Raw genomic sequence first — 15,593 nt, 5'->3', positions numbered from 1 at the left:
CGGAAAAGACCTTCCAATAAAATGGATGTAGGTGTGCCTATCCAAGTATCTAACAAAATAGACTTCAAACTGAAATCAATCAAAAGAGATCAAGAAGGACATTACGTATCCATCACAGGAAAAATCCATCAAGATGAAGTCTCGATTCTGAACATTTATGCACCAAATATAAGGGCATCCACATATATAAAAGAAATATTACTAAAGCTTAAATCCCACATCAAGCCCCACACACTAATAGTGGGAGACTTCAACATCCCATTCTCACCAATGGACAGGTCTGCCAGACAGAAACTTAACAGGGAAATTAGTGATCTAACAGATGCTATGACTCAAATAGACTTAATAGATATCTACAGAATATTCCACCCAAACACAAAAGAATATACCTTCTTCTTAGCAACCTATGGAACCTTCTCTAAAATTGACCACATACTCGGTCACAAAGCAAATTTTAACAGATTGAAAAAAAACCTGAATATCCTCCTGAATTTTATGGGACCACCATGGTTTAAAGTTAGAATTCAACAACAACAACAACACAAGTTACAGAAAGCCTACAAACTCATGGAAGCTGAATAATGCTCATCTGAATCACCAATGGGCAAGGGAAAATCGGAATTGTATGCTATTCTGTTGGTATTAATGGATTTTTCAGAACCTCTCAATATAGTTACTGACTCTCAGTATGCTGAAGAGTGGTATTACATATTGAGACGTGCAGAATTTATCCCTGATGCTTCAGAATTAACTTCACTATTTATTCAATTACAAGATACAATCAGGGAAAGGAGTCATCCTTATATATAACTCACATCCGATCCATACTGGTCTGCCAGGCCCTCTAGCACAAGGTAATGATGAGATTGATAAATTATTGATAGGAAATGTGCTAGAGGCCTCAGAATTTCATAAAGAAACATCATGTCAATAGTAAAGGTTTAAAAAGGATTTTTCCATAACCTGGCAACAAGCCAAGGAAATTGAAAGAAATGTCCTACTTGTTCCTTCTATAATCAGACACCATTACCAGCAGGATGTAACCCAAAGGGTACTCAGAGGAATGAAATCTGGCAGATGGATGTGTTTCACTTTGCAGAATTTGGAAAATTGAAATATGTATACCATACTACCGATACTTATTCAGGATTTCAATGGGCAACTGCTTTGAGTTCTGAAAAGGCTGATTCTGTAATCACTCATTTGCTAGAAGTTATGGCCATCATGGGTATACCTGCACAAATTAAAACTGACAATGCTCCAGCATATGTCTCTATTAAAATGAAACAGTTTTTTGCTTATTATAATATAAAGCATATTACAGGTATACCACATAATCCTACAGGCCAAGCAGTTATAGAAAGATCCAACAGAACTCTAAAGGACATGATAAATAAACAAAAAGGGGTAACAAAAACCCCCAGAAATAGACTTCACAATGCTCTATTAACTTTGAATTTTCTCAATGCTAATGAGAAAGGAACAACAGCTGCAGAGAGACATTGGTTAATAGAAAAAACAACAGAATTAAATCAGCCTATATACTTCAAGGATGTGCTGACCTCAGAATGGAAACCAGGGCATGTGTTACGTTGGGGACGAGGTTTTGCTTTTGTTTCTGCAGGAGAAGATAAGCTGTGGGTACCATCAAAACTGATAAAGGTTCAATTTGAACAAGAGAGACCTCTTAATTAGAAGAGGTGATAGTTCATCGACCAACATGACCATCCAGTTTAAACTCACTTATACCATTAATACATGCCTTTTCATTTAATCAGATGTAACTTGCCAAAAGGGGACCTCCCCAAAATTAGTCTTGGGGAAGGGTTTTTGTTTTTGTCTTTTAGGAGAATGAAGGCTAAGGAATCTGAAGAACACTGGACAAATGAGACAACTGAAGAAAAAGGACAAATCATCTGTCCCAGGAAAAAGAGTAAAATGGCCTATTGGTATATCATCTACAAAATTTCATAAATCTTTCTAAATGTTTGTTTCTGCTCTTCTATAAAAAATTAATACTCTTAGTCTTCTTGTAGTCCTAGTTCAGTTAAAGCTTCAAGCTGATTTTGGAGTTGGAGAATGGCTCTCTCCTCCTTTAAACTCAAGCATGTTGTTAAAAAGAAAATGAAAACTCCCTGTATTATACCAGAAGAAAGAGCCATCTTCTGACATGGGACAGGAGAAAAAACAAATTAATTAAGGGACTATTCTATTACTAATCTCAATTCTTTGACTCTATTCTGATTCTTTAAACTTTTCTTAAAGTATGAATTTTATATCAGAATTCACAAGATATATATATATATATATATAGATATAGATATAGATATTTTAAACTTCGTTGAGATAATAATGGTCATATGAGTACTAATTAATTTAGAGAAAAGGCTTCGATCAGCTGCCTATACATGTCTTTGTGTTCGAGTCTCTTTTCAGTTTTCTGCAGGAAATCATGGCCTGGCCTAACATCAACTGAAATCTCTAGGAAGAAGATAGGGCCCCACAACGACAATTCCACGTGGAAAATAATATCACTAAGCTGACAAACATCATCTATAGATCAGCTTTGGACTACAAAGTGCTTAGAGCAATTCTGAGATGGCTAGCTGAGATGATCCAGTTTCAAAGACTGCTTGAATAAGGACTTGAGATAAACCCTGAACTTTGGCATTATGGATAACAAAGAATATAGTTATCTTTCCTAGAATTTGTCAATTAACCCAATTTTTTTCTTTTCAGAATAAAGATAACTTCACCCATACCCAGCAGGAAACAATTTTAAGAATTTGACGCCCACATTCCCAAAGGGGTGGTGTGGGGTGGTTGGTTTTGGGTCTGGGATAGTTTTCATTGTTTAGGAGGGTTGGTTACAAGTTGTTGTTAAGGGTTAGGAAAAGGGCTAGGCAAAAGGTGCTTGTTAAGGAAAAAAAAAAAAAAAGAAAAAGACAATTAATAGTTTTAAATACTTTACATTCAATTGGATTGTTTTATATTGTATACAAATTATTATTATTGAGATTGAGATTGTTAGAATATACCATATACGTATTTCTAATCTTGTTTGAGATATTGTATTTATACCATTCATTTAACAATGTAATGCAATTTGCTAATCCTTGAATGTTAGTAATTACCAACTATTAGGATATATAGAAATGAAAATTAGTGGCTAGACATTGAACTTGTAGTCATATTAGGTGTGTTTTCAAGATCAAACAGATATATTCTAGATAGACAGGTCATCTTCAAACCCTTCAGAGATCTACAGAATATGGCATTTAAAATGTTTTAATAACTTAAGAATTTTTCTTTTTTGCTATGACTATGAGACATGACGGCTCCTGGCAGTACCAATCTACTTCAGAGAAAATATGGGCATTGAAGAAACTGCATATGGAGCTAACTTTCATTGTGGCAAAAGTCAGCTACTGGACAACAAAGTATCCTCAAATCAACTGCTGACAAACAGGACAGACAGGACATGAAACCAAGGACTACCAATTCTTGCCAAAACAAGTGTGGTTGTGGCTTTAACAAAAGGCATCTTCTGAAGCCAGGACAATATGGCACCATCCCTGAAGTGAGTGACCTTTGCAATCTGTAAAAGGTACCGTGCCCTTTTCTTCGAAGGCAGCTGAACAGGGAGTGGGCCAATGACTTCTGATGTGCAATGGGACAGCAGATGAAACAGTTATTCTTGAGGAATAACTAAGCTCACCTCTCTCAATAGTAGACTGGCGTTTAATAGAGAGATGTGAGGAAGAACAGGATGCCAAGATGAAGCCACATACACACAGCCAAGAAAAATGGACAGCTGAATTGAAAAGACATCAAAAAGTTCCAGAATTTAAAATCCTGAATCATGACATGACACTAATGGAATTCAGGTGTTTCTGGTACATGGACTGCTCTCACCAAATGTGAGGTCAAACTGTTGACCTTGTATACATCTTAGTTCACGAAAGAGTCTGTCAGATACGCTAAGCCTGTAGGCTGAAGATGATGCCCCAACACTGTGAAGAAACCTCAGGTGACTGTCCAGGCAGCTGGCTGTTTCTGTCAACTCACATTTTTTTTTGATGCTGCTTGCATGCACTTCTTGTTTTTATTTTTTATTAGGTAGTATTATTTCCTTCTTGGGTCTCTGAGGGAGTTGAAGATCAGTTAGTTATAATTATAATTATCTTTGTTAAGGATTTCAGAAAAACTCACTAAGAGCTGTAAGTGTATAAATTTGAAAGACGTTATAAGACAGTTCTGTTAGCTATATAAGTTAGGATAAAAAGTGAATCAGGTACATTCTGGACTTACCAAAATAGGATAGATAATGGAATTATTTTCTCTGAATTTGTCAATTACAAATGGACTAAACATTGTTTAGGTATTTATTGTTTGTATATATGGTATATATAGTTATTGTACTTTTGTATATAGTTTTTCTTATATTAGTTATAACTTTTTTCTTTTTTTCTTTTTATTAAAATAGAAAAGGGGAAATATAGTGATATTTTATTTGTATTGAAATGTGATTTTATTTGTATGTCAATATAGTTGCCTTGAGGTCAGAGCAAGCCAGAGCAGAAGCCCAGCAGTAGTGGGGCACGCCCTTAATCCCAGCACTTGGGAGGCAGAGCTAGGCGGATCTCTGTGTGTTCAAGGACATAGCCAGCATAGCAGACACACGCCTTTAATTTCAATACCAACCATAGAAGACCTGGAGGTCTGTACAAACAGGCAGTGACGAGGAGGTCATGTGGCTGGGTTACAACCAATGAGGGAGGAGAACAGAAAGTCTTTAAATAGACAGGACGCACAGAAGTAGGTCTCTTGCGGAGAAGAGGAACCGCAGAAGCAGTGAAGGGTAAGGTTTTCTGCTTTGGCTCTGACCTCGTGGTTTTTAACTCTGCAACTGGCTCTGTGTTTCTTATTTAACAAGCAGGATACATCTACAAAGTAACCTTAAAAGAGTTACTTAAAAGAGTTACGCACATGTGTTTCATTCATTGAGAAGAGAACTGGCATTGACAGATGACGACAGAGGGTCTCCTCTGAGAATACCCACTTCTCTAGGCATCAGTGTGTGATGGTGAATGCCCTTCGGGATGTTTTCCTGTTTCCATATTTCCAAGGTTACTTCTTACACAGGTTGTTTTATTTTCTACAAATTTGGTAGATAGAGAGAGCTTCATTGAAATGTCCACAGTTCTGGGCTGATTATTATTTTCTAGAACCAATATTTGGATAACAAAACATAGAATTTAATAGCATTAGTATTCTATTATGGCGGGGGGGCAAGCAAAGCTGATGGACACGATGAAGCACATATAAAGAAATTATGAAATATAAAAGTCTTAACATATGTTGTAAGAAATTGTCCTCAAAACCATTATCATACTAGTGCTTAGGGCATGATCTCCTGATTTTCTCTGGGAATTCCTTGCATGTTCATTGTTGCTTTTAGCAAAGGAACAAGTAACATTTTGAATGCAGAGCAATGTTTGGAAGTAAGGACAGCTGGGCCCTTACACTTTAATGCACAGGAAGAAAAGCACATTTATACAACATTGTATTCCAAGCCTTGTGAAAACCCTTTCTAAATTAAAAATAATATTGAAAATTGACAAATTTAACTAAAGCACAATACCATTTATTTATCTATACTTAAGTAGACCTAAAATTTTCTATTGGTTTTGTTTTTGACCTGTGGTCTAATGCATTTCACATTGGCTTTTGTGATATAGCCAAGGCCAGCTTTGAATTTCTGACCCTCAGCTCACAGCTGCCAGAACTACCAGAGCACATCAGCACAGCTGTTATATATATATATGTGTGTGTGTGTGTGTGTGTGTGTGTGTGTGCGCACATGCACATGTATATATGTGATTGTATGCCTATGCAGAGACCTGAACACAGACCTGCACATACATTGTGGAATCACTCCACCAATGAGCTAATATTTCCAGCCCCAAATATTTTTAAATGCTTTGAACAGTTACATATATAGCAATATGAAATTCTAATAAGCTATATATGACATACGTTAGTAGAACTTTAACCACCATGCAAATCAACAACAGACAAAAATGATGTAGTAAGTAAAATAATAAAATGAAGATTATCAATCCTCTATCAGGCATTAGAAGAAATCATTTTTTTAAATTTTTTATTGATTTTCATCTTTTCCAACAGAAGAAAATGAAAAAAGAACTATTAAGGCTAATTCTTGTAAAAATTCTCACATTATTGGTAAAAGTGAAAGTATTTTTTGCACAATATTTAGCAAGCATGTTTTATTTTTATTTAAATTTAACAACAAGAAATTGTAGTTATATTTACTTCACAGGTGTTTTCCTTAAACTATGTTCGGATAGATATTTGCAAGTAAATACATCTTTATATATAGATGGATAAATGTTAGACAGATATAGTCTTTGTTTTTATGTTTTAATTTATATTTAATACATGAGGTTCTACTTAAAGATTGGAGCAAATACATCTAGTAAGGTGGACATTACTATATTTTATATATTTCCAATGACGTATAGAATGCTACAAAGACTAGTTAGTGCACAGAGTGCTACATAATACAACCTAAGTTTGAGATATGAGATTTTCTACATTTTTTCTCATACTGATTAATATAACAATTAAAAAAAAATACAGTGTGAAGAGACCATATGTATGAACCTATAATGTTCAAATTAAGTTAGATGAAGAGAAATATTTGCCTAGAGAGGGAGAAAGAAGTTTATGAATTATAATTCAATTTAAAAATAGTTTATTATTTTATTTTCCTTACTGTACATACTATCTTCCTTCTTTTCATCTTTGTTTATGGTGTGTGTGTGTTGGTGTGTGTGTGTTCAGAGGAAAACTTACAGGATTTTTTTTTCCCTCAACTAAGTACATTCAGAGGACTGAACTTACATTGTCAGGTAGGAGGCAAGTGCCTTTTCTTGCTAAGACATGTTGCCCAGTCTCATTAACCTTTTGAAGCACATCACAATGAAAATAACAAATTGAAGCCTAAAAAAAAAAAAAAAAAAAATTCAGGAGCTCTCCTGAAGTGTAGAAGAAATAACCAGATGTCAACACAGGTTCACAAGAAAGAATTCCATGGAGCCCATACTATGAGAACCTGCACAGAGCCTGCTGAGTTCAAGTCCCTTACCTAAGGACACACCTTTGAGAGTAAGGCATCATTCAGATACTTTTCAAAGTTTCCAAGTAGAGTTTGTTAAGATTTTTTAAAACTCTAGTATTCATTCGTAGGAATCTGCCCAGAGAAAATAAGACGAAGTCCATGCAAACAATGACATTTTGAGTCTACATTTAGCAAACTTCAAATGCTAAATGTAATTTGGATTCTGACTAGCTGAAATGTGAGGCCAACAGAACAAACCCAAGCAAAACGAATATAATATCATGCCCAAAATTTTTCTTAGGAGGAAAGGCTTGAGGAGCCATGGGTTCTAAACCTATTTCAGTGTTTGTTTCTGGCACCCATTACAATAGAGTCTCCACCACTCTACAGAACAAATGACTCTCAAATCTTGGCAATACTTATGGGCAGAATTTTGTCCATGTGTCTTAGTTATAGTCTGAAGTTATATGAAATTTTCATCTCATAAGATCTGTCTCTGGTACCTGAAATTCTCATAAGTGTAAAGAAACTATACTTAGTAATATGCTTCTTGTTAGCCTGAAAATGCAATATTCATTTCAAATTTCATTGGACGGTAAAGTCACAGGCAACAGCAGCAAGAGTTGTGATTATCTGCCAATGATGCTCAATGCTTACAAAATATTCTAAGATAAAACACTAATACATTAAAAAAAAACTAATGTCTCAAGAGAGTGTTTCACATTTTATTTTCTATTGATTTAATATGTGAGCAGGAAACAGCTACATATTTTTTCCCATCATACTTTACTAAAACTGAACAACACTGTATTGTATAGTTTTATATCAACTTGATACAAGTTAGTTATCAAAAAGGAGGGAAACCCAATTAAGAAAATGTCTCCATAAGATCTGGCTATAGTGCATTTTCTTAATTGGTCATTGATGTGGGATGGCCCAGGCCATTGTGGGTGGTACCATCTCTGAGCTGCTGTCCCTGGATCCTATAAGAAAGCAGGCTAAGTAAGCCAGTAAGCAGCACCCCTTCATGGCCTCCGGATCAGCACCTGCCTTGGATTCCAACCCTGCTTGAGTTCCTGTTCTGAATTCTTCCAATGATGGAGTATGATCTGGAAGTTTCAGCCAAATAAATGTTTTCTTTCTAAAATTGCTTTTGCATATGATGTTTCATTGTAGCAAGGGAAACTCTGTGACAAATAAACGTCTTTTTATTATTACTTTTTTGTGGTGGGTATTGTGTTCCCGGAAATATCCGACTACACTTTTTCCCTTTTCTTAAAGTAGACATTATTCTCAACATAGTTTGACTTCAAGTAATATTCACATGTAACTTTATGACCAATTAGCCTGCTCTAGCCCACTGCTTAGAAAATGTTTCAACTCTCACCTTATTCCCAATATTCCACTCTTTCTACTCCAGGACAGAAATTATCTGGACAATGTCATACCATTTTACATGGTAAGGCATATCCTTAAGCTATCTTAAGAATCAACAGCAATGACAGCAATAAACTCCCCAATTGTTACAAACCATATATGAGCTGTAATGAGTGCAATTAAATGTAATTCACAATGACCATTATTCGTTTTGTTTTCAGTAAATGACATTTAGACGAAAAGAATGGATGGAAATAATATACTGTAATCAAGAAGGCCCTACACATATCATGCTTAGACAATGTACTTGAAGAGTGTCTCAGTGGGATATGCATGGCAAAGGCACAACCTGTCCTACATCTTCAACATGTGGAGAGCATAGAGTACTTAAACTTTTTTTTCAACTGTTAAATGTTTGATAATATTACAAGGTCAGTAGAAGAGCAACAGAACGAAATCTCTGTTTTTAGTGCAGAGTTATTAAGATATATTCACATTTCATTGAGTTCACACATTTAAAGTATATATGCAATTCAGTGATTTTTGAGTATAGATTTCTGGATCTATTATCACAGTCTATTTCAGAATTTTCCTCATCACAAAGACAGACTCAATTATGTTCACTCTCCACCCAGGCCTCCCCAGTCAATAAATCTACTTTCAGTTTCTATAAATTTGTCTTATACAAACATTTCACACAAATAAAGCCACACATCTAGTATTTTTGTGACAATTTACTATCTCTTACTATAATGTTTTAAGGAGTAGCTAGTGTCTGTCTGATGTCAGTATCACATTGCTATTTGCTGCTGTATTGTCCAGTTCCATCTATTCTATGGATATGTTATTTTATCTATCCACCCAGCAATTGAATATCCACATGGTTTCTGTTTCTGTCTATTAGTAATAATGCTGTCATGTACATTTGAGTGTAAGGGACATATCTACACATTTCTTCTTTTGGGTTTATGGTTATGAGTAGAACTTGTAATCACATGAAATCTACTTAACCTGCCAGACTCTTCTAAAGGAACAGCATCATTCTGCATTCTCACTAACTCTGTCAATAGCTTCTAATTTATGCTTTTTTTCTTTTGATAATCCATATTCTAGTGGTATTGAGAACTTGTACAACACTGTCAGCTAGTTACAGGTGCAGAGTCCTGAAGACCAATATGTCTAAACATATATACATATAAGTCTGTTATTTGACTATTTTAATTACATGTACTTTTCTTGAATTTCAACAAAATTTTAGAAAAGAAAGAATGAAATATAACCCACTAAAATAACCATAGTTCATTAGCTTTTTTGGATGAACTTGAGTTAGTAATGATACCTTATACCTGGAAATTATTTTATTCAGCATCAAACAGAAGCAAGAACTAAGGTGAACATTAGTATAGTCAAAGGCAGCAAAGATACCTGCTCTGAAGAGGTCAGTTTTTTTTCTGAAATAAAATGAAACAGTAAGTGATATTTTGTTTGTTGGTATATTTGTTGCTTTTTGTCATTGTTGTTGCTGTGAATGTACACCAAATAAACTTATGGAGGACTTTATTTGGGCTTTAAGTTCAGGAGGTGGAGTCCGTAATTGTGGACAAATCTGGCAGTAGGAATCAGGGAGATATCACCTTCAAGCACATGCTTTAAAAAGCAGAGAACAAACCAGAAGTGAGGTAAAGTCCTACACTCTCAAAGACAGTCCCAGCAAAGTACTGCAACAAGGCAGCACCACATCCCTACAGCCAGAATATTTCCGATGTCCCAGCTGGCAGGTGGTAGGGACAAATCTTTCTCACTCATGTCTCCCCAGTAAACACACAGAGGCCTATATTAACTATAACTGCTCAGCCATGGCTCAAGCCTTTTGCTAGCTAACTCTTATATCTTAAATTAGCCCATAGCTATTAATCTATGTATCGCCACATGTTCCATGGCTTTACCTGTGTCCCATTACATGTTGCTCCTTGGGTAGCTTGCTGGGGTCTCTCTCTGCCTTCTTCCTGGCTCTCCCTTTAAATTTCCTGCTTGCCTCTAAGCTGCCTTGTCAAGGCCAAAGGGCTTTATTTAGCAACCAATCAGAGCAACACATATTTGCAGCTCGACATTCCCCCATCAATTTCCCACAAAAACAGCGCCACCAACTTGGCAGCCAAGAAATCATATACCTGAGTGAAGGGGGCGGGGCAACATTCACACAAACCATCATTCAAGATCATCTCCCTCAGCCTCCCAAATGCTGAGATATATGTGCTCTAATATTCAATCATAATGAGGTGTTTATTCAATGAACAGGAATCTGGGATGTACAATATTGGCAGGTATATTAGTTACTTTTATTACTGTCATGACCAATTCCTGAGAAAAGCAACTTAAGGAATGAAGTATTTATTTTGGCTGACCGTTCAAGGACAGAGCCCATAAGTGCATGGAAGCATGGAGCCAGTTGTCAGATGAAAGCAGAAGTGAGGTAGCAGAGAAGGATGAATGCTTGTGTTCAGCACATTTCCTCCTTAGTATTCAAAGTCCGTGAAATAGTCCCATGTGTATGTAGGTGGGTCCTCCCATCTCAGTTAACCCTATCTAGAAGCTCCTTCACAGAAATGCTCAAAGGTTCCTTGATGAGTCTAGATCCTGTTGATAAGTGATACTAATCATCTCCGTAATTTATATATACATATAAAAGACAATTCAGTATCTGATATCAGTGATACCTAGAGCATGGGGTTCTGAGAAAAGGCTTCTCTGGGTGCAGGAAAAGCAGTGTGTATGTGAGTATCAGTGTAAGGAAGTAAGTACAAACATGAGGGAAACTAAAATTGTTAGTACCCAGTGCTCCACAAAATAATTCAGAAGCTGAGACGAGACAGGGTAGGAGAATAATGCAAAGATGTTAGTGAAGCCTTAAGTTGTCTACATTCATGGTAACAGTCAAAGAGAATACACAGAGTGTGCACACATTATCAGATCCAAATCAACAAAGATTGTGTATCTAAAAAGCAAATAAATTGGGGCTAACATGTAGAAGCCACAAATAAAAAATTCAGAAAACACATTTTCTTCCAATTCATCTTCTCATGAAACATTTTTAATGATAAAGAAAGCTTGCTGATGATAAAAATATAAAATCATGATATAAAATTTATAGCTACTTCTTCAATAAGAATCATATCTGATCATACTTCTGTTTTTAGTGTAATTTTCTAGGCACTTAATGTATGTAAACATGACTGGACAAGGTGATCAGTTATTTTGTCACATTCCAGTTTATCTCCAAGTCTACATTTTTACTGGAAGGCATTCTTTCACTTTTCTGTGTTCACTATCAGTGGGGTTCTCAGAAAAGGTTGTGCTTAACAACACAAGTGAGCTTCAATTCATCAGTTAAAAACAGAGACACCAGTATTCCTGATAAAGGAAGCGCTTCTCAAAACAGCAATATACAAAATTTTGCCTAAGTTTGTAGCCATGAACAAGTAGGACAGAACTGAGCTATCAATTTTTCCTTGGGTTTTGCTCTGCTAGCCAACTAGGAGATCATGGAGTTACCAGATCCCAGGATCTCAAAGACCAGTTACTTAAAGTTCAATAGATAAATGATAGAAAGATGGGTGAGTAGGTAGGCAGATAGGTAGGAAGAAAGAAAGGATGAGAGGGAGAGATAGAGAGAACAGAAAGAAGGAAGAAGGAAGGGAGGAAGGGAGGAAGAAAGAAAGGGAGAAAGGGAGGTAGATATATAGATCGGTAGGTAGAGATAGATACACAGATAGATAGATAGATAGATAGATAGATAGATAGATACATACATACATACATACATACATACATACATACATACATACATACCTACATACATACTTTTATACCTGGATATATAGAAAGATAGACAGAGATTTATGCTAGATAGACACCTCTCTTTTATTCAGCATTGCATAAAAGTCTAAACCAATCTTGAAGACTTCATGACAAACATTCTGTTGCTTGTGCTTCTCTGGAGAACTCCAGTGCACAGCCATGTTTGCATTCCCAGATAGTATTCATCACTAGAATGACTTGATTTCTATTCTAGAGGCCTGCTGATTAGAGGTTAGAGAATCATCTTGTTTCTATACATAATAATATTAGTAATAATAAGAACCATGTTTCCCAATCAATAGAAGCAATACAGATTAGTCTCTCACTGCAATGAACTGTTGTAAAGATAAATGAAAAAACATTAGGAACCTGTTCTGAAGTCTCTGTGGGAAAATAATTCTATATAAATAGAAAGTATTATCACATTATTCAAATGCATATAAATGATTTAACACTTCATATCAAATAAAAATCAAGTACTTCCATAATATCAGTACAATAGAAATTATAATAATAGGGAAAGGGAGCCTAGAGCCTGAACACCCTGGATTTTTCATTTGCTGCATTTGAATGGCTTCAATAAAATAAAATCACTTAGGATCTTTCTCTATTCTCCATGCATTAGTAGGAACCTTAAAATGAGATAAGAAATAGAAGGAAATGATGGTTAAAATGCTGTCTGAGGTAATTCTGGATAGAGAAAAGTTACTAACTTAATAATAATTAGCAGTCATTGTTCACTATGTAGTGAGGGGACAGAATTAAATTCTTCCCTGCTGATTAATTCATGTCAATATTAATGCATATTCTCACTGAAGATGAGTGATTGACACTAAATAATTCAAAGAATTCATCACATGTTGCCATATCCATCTGCATGTCTTTATTTGAGCAGATCCACTGGAAATTATTTAAACTTAAGTTTGTAATGGCAGACCACACATACATACACATATTCCCTTATAATCTTTGAGAGTAAATAGGAAAATTTTCCCATGCATAAAGACATATACAGTAATTTAATAAAATATATAAAATTTTCCTGTATCTTCTGACAACTGAGGACAAATTAAATGGTAGAAAATCATCCATGGCACCTTCCATACTGAACTAGAGACATGTACCACTATAATATATGCTGGTTAAATACTTCCAATGATTGTCAAAGTAAGAAAAAGAATAGAAAGGAGTAGAAAACCTAATAAACATAGTTACATATGTTATCTATTATCTTAATAGTCAAGACTCGGCTTCTTCCCAAAGTGAAGGATGCTTGCTGTAAATTCATTCTACTACTTGTAGGGTACCCAGTAGGAGTTACAACTGACAGACCAGTGGAGGGTACCATACTATCACTTGTTGCACATTCTGTAAAAATCATAGTTGCAAGACCAGAGGTGGATACCATACTCTTACTTGTAGAGTGCACAGTAGGAATTATAGCTGAAGGTCAGTGATGGGTACCATGCTATCAATTATAGACACACAATAGGGATCATAGTTCATCCAGTGGTGGGTACTGTACTGTCATTTGTAGAGTATACAGGAGGGATTTTAGTTTCAGTCAATGGTGGGAACTATAGGAAATAAAAATCATTTTGGAAAGAAATTTAATAAAATGTGGATACTTTGGAAAAATATTAATATTAAGAATGAGAAAAATGTCTAAAACTACAAGACCTTGCAGAAGAGTGGGTAGTATTATCCTATTATATGAATCTCTAAGTGAGGGCCAGTCCTCAGCTGGCAATGTTTTTTCCATCCTTGGACTGAGTTGTCTGAGGGCTGCACACAGGAAAGCCAAGTCAGCTACAAAGGGAAATAACATACCAAACCATCTTTGATGTTGTTGATATAGATAATAAAATTGAGTAAGATTAATAGGCTCTGATTTTCCAGAGAGAGTTCAGAAAGAAAATCTATAAATTCATTAGAAAAACTTGTAGTTTCTCAAAATGGTGTGCAAATTAAGTTGTTTCAGTTCTTTGCTAAGATTGGAGTGCACATGGAAAGAGACCAAGTAGAGAAGTTTTGATTTTGGAACACTTTTAAAAGGTTTTCTTCCAAGCTCCACAGGTTAAAAACAATATTCATTACATAAATTAGTCAAATAGCAAGTTTTATGAGGCACAAAACAAAATTTTCATTGCATATTAATTATACTAACTTAATTATTTTTGATGTTGTTGTTTTGTTTTGTATTTTGAGACAGGGTTAGAGACAGGGTTTCTTTGTGTAGCCCTGGCTTCCTTGGAATGCTTTCTGTAGAAAAGGCTAGCTTCAAACTCAAAGAGATCTACCTGCCTCTGCCTCTGCTAGTATTAATGGCTTATGCCATCACTTCCTCCTAGCTTCAATTCTTTATATAATGTTATTTATTTATTTTAATTTGATTTTTATAATATTGAATTCATCATGAATTCTTAAATGCTGACAGTAACTAATAAATACTTCAATATATACTGTTACAAATAGTTCAACCTATACTGACAACTTTTTGTACAATGTATTGGGGTGAATGAACTGATTTGTGCAATTGGAGATAGAGACTATCTAAAATATAACTAAAAATTTCAAATAATAGTAGTTATTATATATTTCAAAAATGGTTTAGCCCCCTTTTGCTATTGATAGACATTAAAAATATCATTTCTGTGTTTGTAAGATCTTTTATCACAATCATTGGATTGTTTAACTTTTACAATGGCAAAGAAATGGGCAAATTTTATGCTCATAATTGTAAAGAAACTAATTCTCCAATATATTTACTCAAGTTATCATGGACTTAGTACATACATTTATCTAAGATTGGATTATAAACTCTTGGTATTTCATTACAGCATAAGGAATTCTTCAGTTTTTTTTTTTTTTTAACTGAGAGAACAAGTCATCTTTATTTCATGAAAAAATAAGTTTGCTGGAGAAATGAAGCTTAGAAAGGTTTTTTCTTAATTATTTCTTTAATTTTTTGAGCTTTTAATATAATCACATCCATTTGCTCCATCCATTGACTCTGTATAAACCTCCCTATCTTTGCTCTCTTTCAAATTCATGTCCACTATTTATATGAATTGATATTACTTACACACACACACACACACACATACATATATACACACATATATACATACACACATACATACATATACAAATTTAAGAATATACACATTCCTGCTCAGCCAATGTAATATTGTTTGTATATATGTTTTATTGT

The sequence above is a fragment of the Onychomys torridus genome, chromosome 2 (assembly GCF_903995425.1).
Source record: "Onychomys torridus chromosome 2, mOncTor1.1, whole genome shotgun sequence".
NCBI lineage: Eukaryota > Metazoa > Chordata > Mammalia > Rodentia > Cricetidae > Onychomys > Onychomys torridus.
The sequence above is the reverse complement of the archived record's forward strand: the minus strand, read 5'-3'. Positions refer to the sequence as shown.